General features: G+C 35.4%; 1 pseudogene; it reads right to left on the reverse strand.

Moving 5' to 3' along the window:
- Nucleotides 1-216: 216 nt before the first annotated feature.
- Nucleotides 217-11,955, reverse strand: LOC125936015 (Y-box-binding protein 1-like; annotated as a pseudogene).
- Between the last annotated feature and the right edge of the window lie 4,601 nt (nucleotides 11,956-16,556).

Consider the following 16,556-nt stretch of genomic DNA (forward strand, 5'->3'; position numbering starts at 1 on the left):
ACAAAAAAATTTTTGTCATTACCAAAAAGACAGATGTCCTTAGGTAAAAATAATAAAAACCCCATGCTGCATAGATAATGCAGATAGTTCTATTAATGTAGTCAATGGGCAAAAAGCAAGCCATGGTCTTCAGCTCCAATCTTTTGTTCATTTGTTGTTGGAATTTCATATTCAATTCTTGTTGGATGACTAAACCGGATGGTGGTAAGCCCACATTTACTCAGCTGGGCCCTGCTCAGCCTCCAGAGGGGACGAATTTTCATCTGCTGGATCAGCTACTTTTGTCTCTACCATCTTGTTATTTAGGGTTTTCTGGGTGTCCGTGTTGGGAACTGAAGTTTGGAGGTGCCTGTGTTGAGGTGGCTGCTGACCTTGGGTCTCATGCCCTTGATTTTCCTTATTTTCTTCATTGCTGTCCTCTCTAGCTGTCCTTGGTGTGGAGGACCCCTGCAGGATCATGGTCTGTAGCCGGATACATATTCTGTATCATTGGTCTACCTTGTTCCCCTGCACTCTGTTTGTCAGCTCTCTCCATCACCCTTCCCTCCACAGGAGGGTTGGGACTGTGGTGGGTTGAAGTGCACAGGGTCTCTGTATGGTAGTAAACTGGGAACCCTTGCCTGCAGCAGGGCAACGCTGTTGGGCCTAGCCTTTGGGAGCATTCTCCTGTCCCATGTTCTTCTCCCCACTCTCCCTATTCTGCTAAATTCTCCTGGGAATTTTATGGAGGACCCCTGCCACATGGAGAGCATCTTAAAGGTTATGATCTATTGAGTATTTCCTGCCTTGCTCTGGAGCTCCTCCAGATCCTGTCACATTTGCTGTATCTGCACCCTTTTCTCCCTCAACAACATCAAACTCTATAGTCTCTCTGTCTCCTATGCTGATGGCGAGGTTTTGGGGTGATGATGGGGTTCATGGGGTTTGGAGCTGATGGCCAAGAAAGAAGTTTTGAAGACGTCTCTGGTGCAAAAGGGGTGATTTTATTGAAGTACAGGGACAGGACCGTGGGCAGGAAGAGCTTAACTGGGATTGTGAAGAGTGGCTCATTATATACTACAGGGCCAGAGGAGGTAAAGTCAAAAGGGAAGTTTACAAAGATATTTTCATATGCTAAAGATTCACAGATTACTGGAGGCCTAGCTATTGTCAAACTAAGGCTGTTTTTCTCTCCAACAAAGCATTAACATTAAGACAGTAGGGAGTTCCTGGAGAACTCTGCCTGCCTCAAGTATTTGCCAATGGGGTGCAGGTTATAAGGAAATTCAATTTTCTCTGCCATTTCCTTCTGCCTTTGTTCCCCACATCACTATGGAGGGGAGGGTGATGTTGGCACTCCAGGAAACTGAGTCTATAGGTTTTTGGAGATTAGGCTATTGATAAGATTGCCTTTTTCTTATAATTTACTACTCTATCAGTTTAACCATTTGTTTTCTGTCCTTTCCTTTGTCTTTGGGAAGCCAGGAGTGCCTGAGGAATGTCACACATTTCCCACCTCAGGGTGGGGGCAGGGGTGGTAATGCTGGCTTGTGCTTGGCCCCCAGCTTGCCTGATGGTCCCTCATCACTGAGAAGGTACTTCCTGGGGTTATTCTTCTTTGCGGAAGTCTGGTATACAAATATATATCTTCTTTGGTGTCATTTCTGTTCATGAAACCATATCCGTTTCTTACATTGAACCATTTTACTATTCCCAAGATCTTCCTTGCAATGCCTTTTTTATCTCAGTTGGCAGGCACCACCCAAAATGAGGCTCCCTGGACTCCACCCCCCACACCACTCTGAGAAAGAGGTGCTGGGCTTGGGGTCTGCAGCTCCTGAGGGCAGGGCAGCAGGCACTGCTGGGTGTCCTCCTCCCTGCTCATGGTCACGGTGAAGGTAACTGGGGCTTGCTGTGGCATCTGCGGCTCCTACTGGGTTGTGTAACTCTGCCGGTGGTGGTGGTGGGGCTGCTCAGAGCCATTTGGGATCTTCTCTCTGCTCCTGCAACAGCCTGGGCTTGTGACTGGAGACGAGAGTCTGAAGTGGTGGTTTGGAGCAGGGGTGGGGTTGGGGAGGACGGTACTGCACAGGACTGAGCCCTCAACCTGTGGAATATGGTGCTATCTATGGGTAATTAATGTCAGAATTCAGTTGAATTCTCAGATACCCTGCTGGTTTCTAAAGACTGCTTGGTGTTGTGCTGGATGCCCTCACACATACGTTGGAATTGGGTCCAGGAACCCAAATAAGACCTTTTAATCCATAGCAGTAATAATATGCTCTCAATTTACTTATTCAGTACCGATCACTTAGCTCCCCTTCCTTCAGCTCCTGAGATTTTTCTCACCTGACCAATATAGATCTGCTCCTCTAAAATCAAAGCAGAATCTTCAGGATAAATTAAACCTTCCAAATTTAAATGTTCAGGAACAAAATTACCTCCCAAAACAAAAACCCAGGGGAGTTGTTACTTATTCAAACCCAGAATAATTGTATACACAAAAAATTCTATGCACAGAAACATTAGCATTAAAAATAATTATATCTAACTTCCGTAAGATCTTAGTATAATTCAACCCTTCCAATAAGCCCAATTTTTAGTACTAAGAGAAGTCACTGGGAAGTCATATTTATAATATAATCTTTCCACAGAATTCATTTTAATTAAAAATCAAGTGGTCCCAAGTTTTCCGTTAAGGCTTTATGATAAAATATTCCATTCATCATGCTTTCCATAATGAAAGATTCAACTATAAACTTACAGAAAAATGGAAGAGATGAATCAAAATATTCTTTCATTTTAGTTAAGTTAATATGATCTGATATCTGCTAGGAGTTCATAATCACATCACTGAAAGTGGAAATTATACAGAAAAAAATTGACAGATTTGATTGAACTTTTTAAAAAACTTCTGTATATTAAAAAACACCTACATAACTCAAGGAATATTTACCCTAAATATCAACATAACTTTTATGTTTTTTTTAAGTTTCTATTTATTTTTAATTTTTTAATTTGAGTACAAATGTAAAACAAATCAATACTGGGGTGCCTGGGTGGCTCAGTTGGTCAAGCAAATGACTCTTAGTTTCAGCTCTGGTCATGATCTTGTGGTTTATTGGTTGAGCCCCACATCAGGCTCTGTGCTAACAGTGCAGAACTTGCTTGGGATTCTCCCTCTCTCCCTGTCTCTCTGCCCCTCCTTTGCTCACATGTTTTCTCTCCCTCTCTCTCAAAATAAATAAATAAACTTAAAAAATTGTTTAAAAAATCAATACTGAGATTACTGTCAATAGAAAATGGGTAAAAATGACATGATTAGAAATTTCACAAAAGAAGAAAATGGCCATAAACACATAAAAAAGTTTATCACTTTAGTAAACAAAAATGCAAAGTGAAAGAATAATAAGATATTGCCAATCTATTTAACTTACATAAAATGTTAACTATATTAATGCTTCCAAGAGTTTGAGAAATAATTGCTCTGATGCACTGCTGGTGGAAAGGTAAAAGTTCAAATCTTTCTGAGGAACAGCTTGGGAACATGCAACAAAAGCCTGAAATATTTGCATATTACAAATCCAACCTTTCAAATTTACTCTTAGGAAATACTCTGATGTGTGCAATGATGTTCAGCAATCTCTTCTGAAAAACCATTAACAACGTAAATACCCAGTAGGAGAACTTGGTCAAGTAAGTCATGGTATATCCACACACTGTAATATTAACAAAGATTGAATATGTTGCAGAAGAAAATATAATAACATGGTGAGATATTAAAAATATAATAAATGGAAAAAAGCTAAAAGCAATGTGTCCCGTACGATCCCTTTTAGAAAAATATGTTTATCAAGTACATGTCACATTTATGTATGAGTGGATAGGGCTAAATTGATGGAAAGTTAGATACAGGGTAGTAGATATATGGATAGATAAATCAATCAATCAGCTAATGGGTAGATATCGATATGATAGATCACAAAGACTAGAAGAATATTCACCAAAATATTTTGGTTAATTCTGAGTGGTGTATTAATGGGTGCATAATTTTGATTTCCAGTTAAGCTAACTTTTTTTAACTATGTTAAAATTTCTTCTTTTATGACTCATCTAAAACTTGTTCTTGGTTCATTTTCCAATTTGAATTTTATTTACTAACTTAAGAGTCTACAGTGGAAAAATCAATATTCCCTTCTTCCTTCTAGGTTCTTCAGTTTGTCTAATAACTAAATTGATGTAAGACATATTAACAGGAGAAAAACAAACAAAATTACATATGTGCAGAATCCCTATCAATATAAGACTCTAGAAGCTGCCAGCTAATTGAGGTATATATAACATCCTGGACTAAGGAAAGGGGTAGGGATCTGGGGACACAGAGGGGAGAAAGAACTTTTATAGAAAGATAAGAGGGGAAGTTTGGAAAGCAGAAGTTGCCCCGTTGTAGATAAGCTTCTTAGGTAGAAAGGGATCTCTGGTACTAGCTTTCTTCCTGGTACAGGCATCCTTCCAATGTAAGTTTAAGTAGTTGAATAAGGAGGTAAAGAGCTTTTCCTGCACCTGCTGAGTTTTGATTGATTGCCTTTTACTCAAAATAATTGTCATGCCAAAGTGGCATATTTTGGGGTGACAAAATCTGCTCCCCTTCAAGTTCTATGTCCATAAAGGTGAAAAGCACCTGAAATAGTTGCTGCTAATAGTATTTTTAGGTTATTTATTTTTTTTTTTACCAGGTATTGGTTTTTGTGATTTAAAAATTATTAATTTTTCATGTAGTCAAGTCTATGGATTTTCCCTTGTGATTTTTAAAATTATTTATATGCTTAAAACTCCTCATTACTAAATTAGCCAGTCAGCTCTTTTTTTTTATAATTTCCAGAGATCTCATATTTTTATTTTACATTTATCTCTTTAACTCATATGGAATTTATACTGATATGATACGAGGTGAGGCTAGATCTAATTTATTTTATCTCCATATGTGTTAAGCAATTGTCCCTGGGTCACCTCTTAACTATCCAACCTTCCTCCATTCATTTATAATACCAACACAATAAAGTTTTACATATTTGAATCTGTCCTGATATTCCTTCTTTTCCATTGTTTTGTCAAAATGACACTGTCATGAGTATTCTAGCTTTATAATTTATAAGACAATTGTATTGGCTATTTGCCCCTGCTCATTAAGAGACAAATATTAGACTTACTATGGCAAATTACAAAAAGAAAACTCACTGTGGTTTTATTAAGTAATAGCAGTTCTATGAATTATTATGGGAAGAACAGGCAACATTTAATATATTTCATCTTCAGTTGATAAAATTGTCTCTTAGGTCTCAGCAAACTTTTACCATTTTCATTATCCAGTTCCCACATGTTTTTTCTTGCTAATGATATATCAAGATATTTTGTATTTTCATTGTATCTTAAATGGGACATTTCAATATATATATTTTTCTAACTTCTTAGCATGAAAGCAGTTCACTCAAAAAAATTATTCTAAAAAGTTACTTTAAAATCAATTCTGACACACATAATTTGGAAGAAATAAGCTATAAACTTTTCACAAGGACAATGAGGAAGTAATCCAGAGTAGAACATGGCAAATAAATAATCAAAAGTATAGTATGACAAATATCTGTAATCAGCAAAAGAAGTAAATACAGATTCTCCCACAGATTTCCTTCCCTTAAAATAAGAGATAATTTCAAAATAAAATTCAAAATTCATCTCATCAAAAATCATCAGACAACACCCATATTAAAATTCCTACTGAAAGATTTAGATTTAAATTTAGATGATGCCATAATGTTCCAAATCACATTTAAAAAGCACTGTGTATTAACATAGTTAATTAATTTTCTGGATCAGACACTATTAAGAATAATTCTCCTGGCCAGGCAATGGGGTTGGAGTTAGAGAGAAGGCAGGAATGCCCCCCCTCTGTGTAGCATGAATGACAGCAATAGCTCCTAAGGGGAGAGCTTAATTCCCTTGGATTCAACCCTACTATACAACAGATGTGGGGGTTCCTGTGATGCAAATTGCCAGGGAGGATTTAGGCTGGACTAAGAAGATATTCATTATGGAAGAGTAAGATACAAGAATTCTTTAGGGATTTGGGCATAAGCAAATACTCAGAATTACCCCTAGTTGCTGGGATTTAGACACCAGAAAAATCCACACAGTACATGTTCCTTAGAAAACACAGTCTGACTTTCCAGAAAAAAAATAATAAATCCAGCATAAAGATTTGTGCACTTGGTGATTTATTAGATATACTTAATGATGACCTAAGAACAGGTACTAGGGATTTTCTCAATCAGCCCGAAATCAAAATGCAAAGGATCTGAAGGAATAAATAAATATCAGGTTTGAAGAAGTGTTTAAGTCAGTTTTTAAGCCAGCTAGTTCACCTACATAACCCAGATGTTTTTAGAGTATGGAATATTGATTAAAACTAAGAAATGACCACTGAATTTTCATACTAAACCACTTTTAAAAGAAAATCTTTGTAAAGTGTGTTCCTTTATTTTCAGTACAGTGAATCCTGTAAAATTGTAACTTGAATTGCTTCTGATATTGTTTTATCATCAATTTTTTTCTTCCAAATATCAAAAAAAAATCACAGTCCCTTATGTTTTCACAGTATTTCTAAGGAAAAATGTAACAGTCTGGGTTAAAATTATTAACTGAACACAGATAGGGAAAAATGAAATTGATTTGTAAAACCGTTAGTAAAAAGTAACCAAAAATATCCACAATTCCCTAGCTTTGTTATTCAATCTATTACCTGCAAACATCCTCAATGTCTTTAGTTACTAAAATACCAGATTTAAAATCAACAAAGATGAGAAAATGTGACATGGAAAAATACCTCCCATCAACAGGAAGCCCTTCAGTGAACTAAGAATGAATTTCCCAAGATGTTGGATTAATTAATGATTCCAGCAGCAACTGAACTTGTAGTATCACTTTGTAGTATCATATTGCTTAAGTATGATCTGAAAAAACTGGGAAGTTTGTATAGAAATCCTATTTGCCTTCAAACACAGAATTCAACAAAATAACATGAGACAATGAATATATTTTAACCAAGGTTTAAAGATCATCTTACAAACATTTTCTGAAATAAGGGTTGACTCCTAAGGTATGGCTCTTTGAGAAAAGGGAATTCACAGCTATGCAACTCATTAGCATTCAATTTTGATTGCTATATAAACTTTTTAGTGAAAGAAATCTTACTTAGCCAAGTAATAATCCTGAACTAGTAACTGAGCTTTAGTGAGAAAAATCAGAGTTCCAACACATATTGAAATGAAACACCGTTAGATGGAAAAGAATAGGGTGATAGAGATGATGATGATTCTCATTTACACTGGATTTTTAAAGAAAGATTTTAACAAAGTGACCATGTGTCTTTTTAACATCCAGGGAACAAAGCTGGAGATGTGAGAACAGTTAGTGCTATTAAAAAAAAAAGGTTAAAAAATCACCAATTCTGACAAATGCTAGTAGGTACTGGATTAAATAAAAGTGGCTTCTTTAACGGGCAATGGTACACTGTTCTCTAAGCTGTCTAATGAGGCACAGAATAAAAACAGAGCCATTTTAGGAAATGGCAGGGCTGAGTTGTATAGGAATCTTTCAGTTGTTGAAGGTGTGTGGAAATTTATTGAGAAATTTAAGTTATTGAAAAATCAGGTTCTAGTATTTTTGAACTATGCAATCCTATTTATAATTTCTGTGCTAGTAAATAGACACCAAAAATACCCAGGGTCTTAAGTCAGACATAACCTTCTTCAAATATTGTATTCCTCGTTCTCAAAAAATAAAGACAAAAATCAACTATTTAACATGCTTGCTCAAGACTCTGGTCTGCTTATATGTGTATTTGGATTTTAGATCCTTTACCTTATTAAGTACTAAAAAAAAGTAAGAAATAAAATATATTTATAGCCTTCAAAAGAACAAGTGTATAAAGCATATAACACATGAAAAAAATAAAAGCATAATGCAATCAAGTGGATATTGTAATACTAATAAAGTTGGTAAAACAGAAGTAAATTATTGCAATTGAAAAAAATATTGACAAGAAATATATACTCGACTCATTATAATGGCTAAAATTAAAAAGACTAACAACACCAAGTGTTGGTGATGATGATGTATAATTGGAACTCTTGTGCATCGCTGGTGGAAATGCAAAATAGTTCATCCACTCTGGAAAAAATTTTAATATTCTTTTTATAAAATTCAACATATGTGTACCACATGACTCAGCAATCCCACCCCTAGATATTTACCCAAGATAAATTAAAACTTAGGCTCACACATACAAAAAGTATGTAAATGTTTCTAGCATCTTTATTCATAATCACCCAAATTGGAAAGAACAGAAAAGATCATCAAATGGTAAATGGATAAACAAATTGTGGAGTATCGAGACAGTAGAATACTACTCAGCAATAACACAGAACAATCTACTAATGATGCAACAACATGAGTGAAATTTAAAAGCATTACACTAAATGAAAGAAGCTAGACACAAAAGAACACTCTGTGATTTCATTGATACCAAATTCTTAAAAAGGCAAAACTATAGCAAAAAGAAGAAGATCAGAGGTTGCTGGGGATCAGGGGGTGAGTGTAGGAAATTGACTTCAAACGGGTAGCAGAGACATTTTTGCAATGATGAAAATGTTCAATATGGTGATTGTGACGCTAGTCACACAGTATATACATTTGTCAAAACTCATTGAAATATGCATTAAAACAGATAAGTTTCACTGTATGTAAATAATACCTCAATAAAGCTGATTTTAAAAAGGAATGCAAAAGAAAAATAGAAATTTTATGTGTAAATTTCTAATCTGCATTTGCCTTAAAAAGAGGATAACTGATGAAACATTTAAAGGAAAACCAACGTGAGGTCGTAACAAATCTCATAACTATTAATAAATCAAATCAATAAGCCCATATGATATTATGGATGAATAGCTAAACACTAACCTGGCTCTGTAACAGAGACACTGTTACTAAGAGTTCCAAAAAATGGGTCATAGTGCTGTGTGGTAGAAAATGCTATTTCACCTTGGATCCAGCTCAGGATTGAATACTCTTACTATTTCTCTACCACAGGTGCCAAATTATAAACTTCATCATGGTAGGATGGAAAAAAAACATTGATGGAGGCAGAGAAAACAGATACAGGAGAAAACACTCAAGTTAAAGACAGAAAAAGAGAAATAACTACAGAGCCACGGAAGATAAATCATTATTTGGATTAATGGCCTTTATTTTGTGGAGTTTATTGAAAGAAGCACATATGTGTGGAAATCTATTAAAAAGAAAAGTTATCTGCAATTTATTTTAATTAAACAAAATGAAAAGAGTGAACATGAAAAAGTATGTGGAAAAAATCACAATAAAAATTGTTAAATAAGAAGTAACTTCTTAGCACAAACCAGCAAGGACCAAGAGTGATGTGGAACATGTAGCCTGACTGATTAAACTGATTAAAGATATAACAGCTTTACAACATTTATTCTTTTTCTTTGGCTATGCTTACACAAATGTATAATCAAATGCATGTAGTCCTCATTTAAGCATGTGTGTTCAACTATTCTCAAGCAATTCTTTTGTCACCAAATGTAAATTACTAGACTGTATAGACCAAATTATGGTGAAGAGTAGGAAAATCTTTTTAAAAAGTCTAAACTTTAAAAAGCAATAATATGGATCAAATGAGTCACAGAAGTTGAGGAATATGAAAAAATCTGATCTGATCAGGAAGATTTTAGAATAAAAAAATAAAAAATAAATATACATACACGGGTATATGCACCTGTCAGCTCCTGTATGTGTATCATGTCCTCTCTCCTTGAGTTATCAATATTTATAACAAAGTTCCAAAACAGTATGAGTCAAATGTGCAGAGCCACTACTTCTGTATCTGTCCCATGTCACTTAGTTTTTAATATCTTATAATTTATAAAATGACTTGTTAAATAGATTATTAGTACATTAGACTGAGAGTCTGTAAGAACTTAGCTCTCGCTGAATGACATCAATGTTGTTCTTATGAAGTTCAAAATACCAATTTGGTAAAATATCAACACTATAAAAGATGATTAGCTAATAGAATGGAAAAGACACATGGATTCAAAGGAATACAATTGCAGGAGCTGATAATGAAAAGTTGGACTAGAAAATGCATCTATACAATACAAAAGAAAATACTTAGCTAATTTCTACTCCTACCAAATAGGAAATGTTGAACCAATGAAGGGAAATCCTTAAACACAATTATTTGCAAGAAAATAAAGTCTAAGATCATCCGTTCTACAAAGACATGGGAAATGCTTTCATCATTCAAAAGGTGTGCAAGACACAACACCTTACTCTTAGTTAAACAGGTAAAGTACACAATTAAATTATTTATTAGAATAAAGCCAGTTCCATCCAGATTAAGAGACAATAACTCAATTTTAATGATACGGGTTTAATACATAGATTTTTCTGTGAACTGAAGGAATTGTAGACCTTTGCTAACATGAACAAAATACTGAACCAAACACCTCCGTCCTGGGTAGATATACAATCCAAATATGACTGAAAAGTAGATGTAGACTTTAGAGGATTTAAGTTCTACCCAATGAAGAAAATTAATGATGATCACGTAAAGAAACAGGTTCAAGTGCGGTCAAACAGCTAATGTCAAGAAACCGTTACTTAATTTTCAAAAGAATGATCATCAGCAGAACAGAACATTGTACTTCCAAAGGGGGAAAAAAAAAAACTGATGGCAGGCCCATCAAAGGCACTTTCTATCCCAAACGATGCATCCGGGAAGAACTGCGGACAACATTAGAATAGGTCATTTCCTCAACCCCCCAGGCAAGTACATGATGTTGCCAGGCTGGGAATTAGGTGGAAAATTATCTGTATCCAAACCAAAGCGTTTCTCGTCTAGTCCATTTTGGATCTGATGACTCATGGCTCCTTCCAATTTTTTCTCCATCTTTGTCACTTCTACATCTAGGGTTCCCCCAAGCAAAGTGTGTCCCAAACCACAATGTACACACCGCAGGATAAGCATCTGTTTTCTTTCCTTTACCAAGAGCAGCAATACTCATTCCCTTCTCTCTCACATTTTCAAAGTAGATGCTCTCCATATAATGCACCATTCATTTTTACAGTATTGTCCAAAGGATTGACGGTATTGTTTCATAGTAACATCCACCTTTCTCCCTGGTTCTTACAGAAATTAGAGGGGGAAATAATAGGAAGAAACTACAAAATGCTTAGCTCCTGGAACACTGCAAATTTAATTCGTACACCTCTGCATCCCCAACTTCTTCTACTCACATACATTTGTTCTACCTCCACACTCATCAATCTTGCAAATGCAACAGCGGGCACACTCGGCCTTCTTCTAAAAGCAACAAGGAGACTGCCCTGTTTCAAAATTATTCTGTACTGTTCTGTGGCCACAGTAGCACTTTTCACAGTTGGGATTATTCTCCACATTGTTGTATCCAGTCAAAGCCACTCAAGAATTCCTATGGTCCCAGCAGCACTAAAAATACATAACAGCCTCCTTACAATAATGGCTGTGAATCACAGCATTCCTCGGCTGACATAAGTAGTTAAAATCGTGGGGGGAAAAAAAAAAGTTAAATAAAACTTTTTAAAAAGTTCAAGTAAAAAAAAAAATGAAAAGGGGGTTGAAAAGGACTCCCCTACCGTCTAACAATATTAAAGTCTGTCTCAAATTTACAAACGTCCTCAGCAACATCAAATACCGCAGCTTCAAACACACGCGCCAGCTTCAAGCCCGACAGCTTCAAATGCCGCAGCTTCAAACACGCGCGGCAGCTTCAAACGCGCCAGCTTCAAACAGCCTTGGGGCAGCCATCTTGCACACGCTCCAAGGAGCACAACCTCAGGGCCCTGAGGCGGCCGCCCCATCCCAGAGGCCACACAGAGGCTTTGTTGGGGGAAAAATGGGAAGAAGAAAAAAAAGAGGAAGAAGAGGAAATATAATTTGCAGACGTTAAATTAGCCCATAGAGGGAGCTCACAGAGCCCCATAATTTCACAGTAATTGGAATCTCCTGTAATTTAAAATGTAGCCCCATCATTTGTCAGAGAGAGCCTCCAGGGGTCAAAGAGTGCATGTCTTACTTCATACCGATCTCTGCATGCCTATAAAATGCAATTCCATTTAGACCCCCCTTGACCGTGTGTTTTGTTATCGCAACAAAAAGATGATGATTCTTGGATGCATGTTCTCCAAAACCAGCCCAGGAATTAAAGTGACTCGTCTATGTGTGCTGTTAGGGTGAATCCAACTGAATAAAGACCATAATAAGAATAAAGTTCCAACAATTAGAATTGTCATGGCAATAACCTAAATGTCCCCCATTCACGGTGCTCAGTTTAGAAAGCTACGTGCTCTCTTTCAACCTTGACTAGAGATACTCTTGTGGCTATCCATTTCTCTCGCTGTCTAGAATCCTTAAACCAGCCATGCTGCAATGTGCCTTCAGACAAAAGGATAAAACCGGAAAACGAAAGGATATAATGGCAGTGAGCCTTTTCAATAAAACATGAGAGAAACAAAATTCCAAAATTCTGTGGAAAGAAATATTGAGGAGAAAGTACACTCAAAAATAAAGCATCTAAATGTGCAGCTGAGAGTGGAAATATATTACCTGCTCTTGTGAAACAAATTTTGAAAGGAGTCAAGTTTACATTATGTAACCCTTATTTAGAAACTTCACATTGATGTAAAACTGAACAGGTTTCTGAAAACATTTAACCTCTGAAGTGAAGTTATTTCTATCAGAGTAAACACAAACCAAGAATGTAAAGAAAGCTCAAAATGTAGAACTTAATCAAGAATGTAACATATGTGGATTTTATCCTATTTGGGATAATCTATTAGCTGTTAAGAAAAACACACCTACTTCATTTAAATTAGAAGGCTTGTATGTTATTACTGCTTGTCCGTAATGTATTTGTAGGTTTGGGGTATTACGATTACATTTCCTGCACCCTAAATTTGAGGATTTAAGCGACGCCTTAATATTACCGATATTATATCAATAACTGTAAAAGGCAAATTATATATAGGCAAGGAATCATTTGCCTGAAGATGTGTGGTGGAGCTCAATTTCAAATTCTAATAATCACATCTAGCCAAGATTCCATGTTAGGAATAGAAAGTATCTGAATTTTTTCTGAATTTGCCCAAATACTCTGAAATCTTTTCACTGCTTTATGTATTTCCCATCATAGAAATGCTTCACTTTTCTCATATGTCTGATTTCCATCTCTCATTTCAGACTCCACCAGAAAAACTAAAAAACCTTGTAGGTGTGATTCTTCAATAGCAAAGCCGTATAAACTCAGGTTTTCCTCAGAGCAACATAAACTTGGGAATGCTCACCCTGGTTTGGCTAGCTTTTGGGCTGCCAGGAATTCCACAATGAACACGATGGGTAGGGGGAAACTCAAAGGATAATGCTTAAGGTTTAGGATCTTGAAAAGTAATGGCATATACTTTCCATGGAACTACAAAGCCTTGTCAACTACACTTCTGTTAGGTTCATGAAGGCTGGTAGATAACTTTGTCACCTATAAGAATCTATGTTCAAGTAATTAAGGCTATGCATTATAGAAAGTAATAATTGATGAATTACCTTAAAGTTACCAATGATCATGAGCAGAAGCAAAGGAAGTAATGCTTGCTTGTTGTTACAAAAGATAGCTGGACAGTTTCTGTCACTTGGAAATGAGAAAGCAATCAAGGGTCTTCTTCCAATGAGAAAAAAAAACAAGGAAGAAAAAGTGTATGTAACCTCTTCATGTCTAACTTCTCATGTTAGAAAAGTCACACTCCACTATAAGCCCGAATATCACCGGACACATATTCTAAAACTAAACATGTCGTGTGGGAAACAGGATAAATGAGCATATTAAATTATAGTAGTTCTCCTTCTTACTCACCTGTAACACTGATAAGGGATACAATTACATTGTAAAGATGAAAAAAAGCAGCACCGAGGTTTCACTCTGAACTCTGAGCAAGCTTGACATCTAATGGTAGAAGGCACACATCCAGTACGTAGCTGCTGACTTTTTATCCCAATAGAATAAATAAAACATTTCTGCTGTTTCTATAAATCAGCATAGAAAGTTAAAATAAAACTATTATTACCTGGAATGCTTGTAGCCTTACATGATTTTCTACATTTTTCTCTTAACTGAATGTTAATGAGGAATTGTTTTTGATGGCTTAATTTCCTTGTGTAAAATCTTTTTCAAACAATGACTGTCCCTATTACCTACAGAATTTCTCAACACAAGTTAATTGAGACCCCTACAGTCTCCTAGGATCATATATATGATTATTATTACACAAAAGTACCTTATGTACAGATAAACAGAATACTAGGCTGAGTGAATCTGATCCATAAAACTTATTTTTTTTCATGAATCTTTGTGGTTCTTGTTATTTTTTTAACCTAAAGTTCAAAAACATTCATGTTATTTGAGAGTTCCAGCTTTTCAAGTGTATATGCAAAACACATACTCGCAGAAAGACCAAGAACTTTGTGATACAGGCTCCTACAAGCCATCTGGTCTGATGTCTAATCAGCTTTTTGATCATCCAATTTCTAGAACAGAGAAACTAAAGGTCAAATTTTTTACTATGAAACAGAAAATAAATCCAAAAATAGACTTAGTTATCTGTAAATCTGACCTAAGAAGAGCACATCTTTCTCTAAAGTAAAAATTCAATGAATGATGATGTATGGAAGTTGATATAAAGCCATGGTGAGCTACTGTGAAATGTTTGACAGCATTCTACAGCAAAATTTGTCCTCCCTGAAATACACTTAGCTGGAATAGCAGACATATTTTCTACGTTGTTTACATTTGCAGACTTATTTGTAGGCAAATAATAGTGGGAGAATATGCTCAAAGTTTTGTGGGATAAACTATTAAAATCCATTTATTTGGAGAGGTTTCCTTACTCTACCACAGGAGAATCCTGAGAGAAGTTTGTGTAGAATTCCTTAATTGGATTATAACAGAAAGTTCTGTTTTACATAATTTCTAAGGTAAAGAACCCTGAGTATACTTGTGGCAAAAGTATGAGGAAACCATACACTTCAGACCAAAAGTAGGGGCAAACATGTTTAATGACAAATGGAATGCTTTAAATGGTAGGTGGTACCATGTATGAATTAATAGTAGACCATTTTTTTCTTCAAAATATTATGAATCCTAACCTTTTAAATCTAACATGGCCAAATAATTGATCATCCAAAAGTATACCTTTTGAGTGCATTCAGAGGCTCTAATAATAATTACTATAGCCCAGGGCAGACCAGGCTGTATGGCCGCCCAACTTATACCAGGACAATTTGAAATAGTTGCTCTCTAAGAGGAGGAGTGGCCAACACTGGACATAGCTGAGAAATTAGTTATTTGGAGGCCACTCTGCAAAAGAAGACCTGGAGCCAATTTAATAAGCATAAATTATAACAGATTCTGAAGGTAATAGTTTGAGGATCTGAGCTTCTTCAGATCTATAGGAGCTGCTAGGCTCCTTGTGTATCTAAACATCTTTCAAGATCTATCCTCTCCACTGTAACAAAGTACAAAAGATAAATAAAAAGTCAAATATCAGGCATAGTATGTGATTTTATAACTTTTTACCGATAAAGCAAGAAAAGACTATATACTTCTTTTGTGCGTCTGACTTATCAATGAGACATTTTATACACACATATATATTTTTAGAATTTATATTTTATTTATATTAATTTCTATTTTATGTATTTAACATATGTGTATTTATCACTTTTTAAGTTTTTATTTTAATTCCAGTTAGTTAATGTACAGTGTTATATTAGTCATATATACATACATATATATATATGTAATATATATATACATATATATGTATATATGTATATATGTATATATATTTAAAGCCAAGTGATGGGAATGTATTTTAAGTTACTCATGAGTTGAAACATGTTTTTTTTTTGGCTTAACCATTTCAGAACATCTGTGAAATGCAAGTACAAAATGGAAATGGCTTAACAAACTATGCAGTAAGATAGCTACAATTTTGTTTTCCCTTTGTCAAGGGAAAATAAAATAAATTTTCCATCAGTCACAATGAGAGCTAGAGGGACTGATTATTCAAAATACAGTAGCACCTACATTTCTCCAAATATTCCCCAAGACATAGCATTTGTGCTGAGTATTCAATAATTTCCTCAAGCTGTACACCTGAAAAATATATGTCTCAAGTCTGGTGTTCATAATCTGGTAGACAACCACATGTGTTCACAGCCCATATCTTTGAAACAATTATTCTCTTGGGTATGCAAATGTACTGGGCTTGCAACATGTTTATTCAAAAGAGTAGAAAGAATGTTTCTTATGTGAGCATCTGCAGGTTTCCACTGGAAATCTGCATACAACAATACACTTCCCCATGAATTCATTTTTTGAAATGACAGTTATATATCTTTTTAAGGCTTTACC

Source organism: Panthera uncia (assembly GCF_023721935.1).
Source record: "Panthera uncia isolate 11264 chromosome A3 unlocalized genomic scaffold, Puncia_PCG_1.0 HiC_scaffold_11, whole genome shotgun sequence".
In the NCBI taxonomy this organism is placed as follows: domain Eukaryota; kingdom Metazoa; phylum Chordata; class Mammalia; order Carnivora; family Felidae; genus Panthera; species Panthera uncia.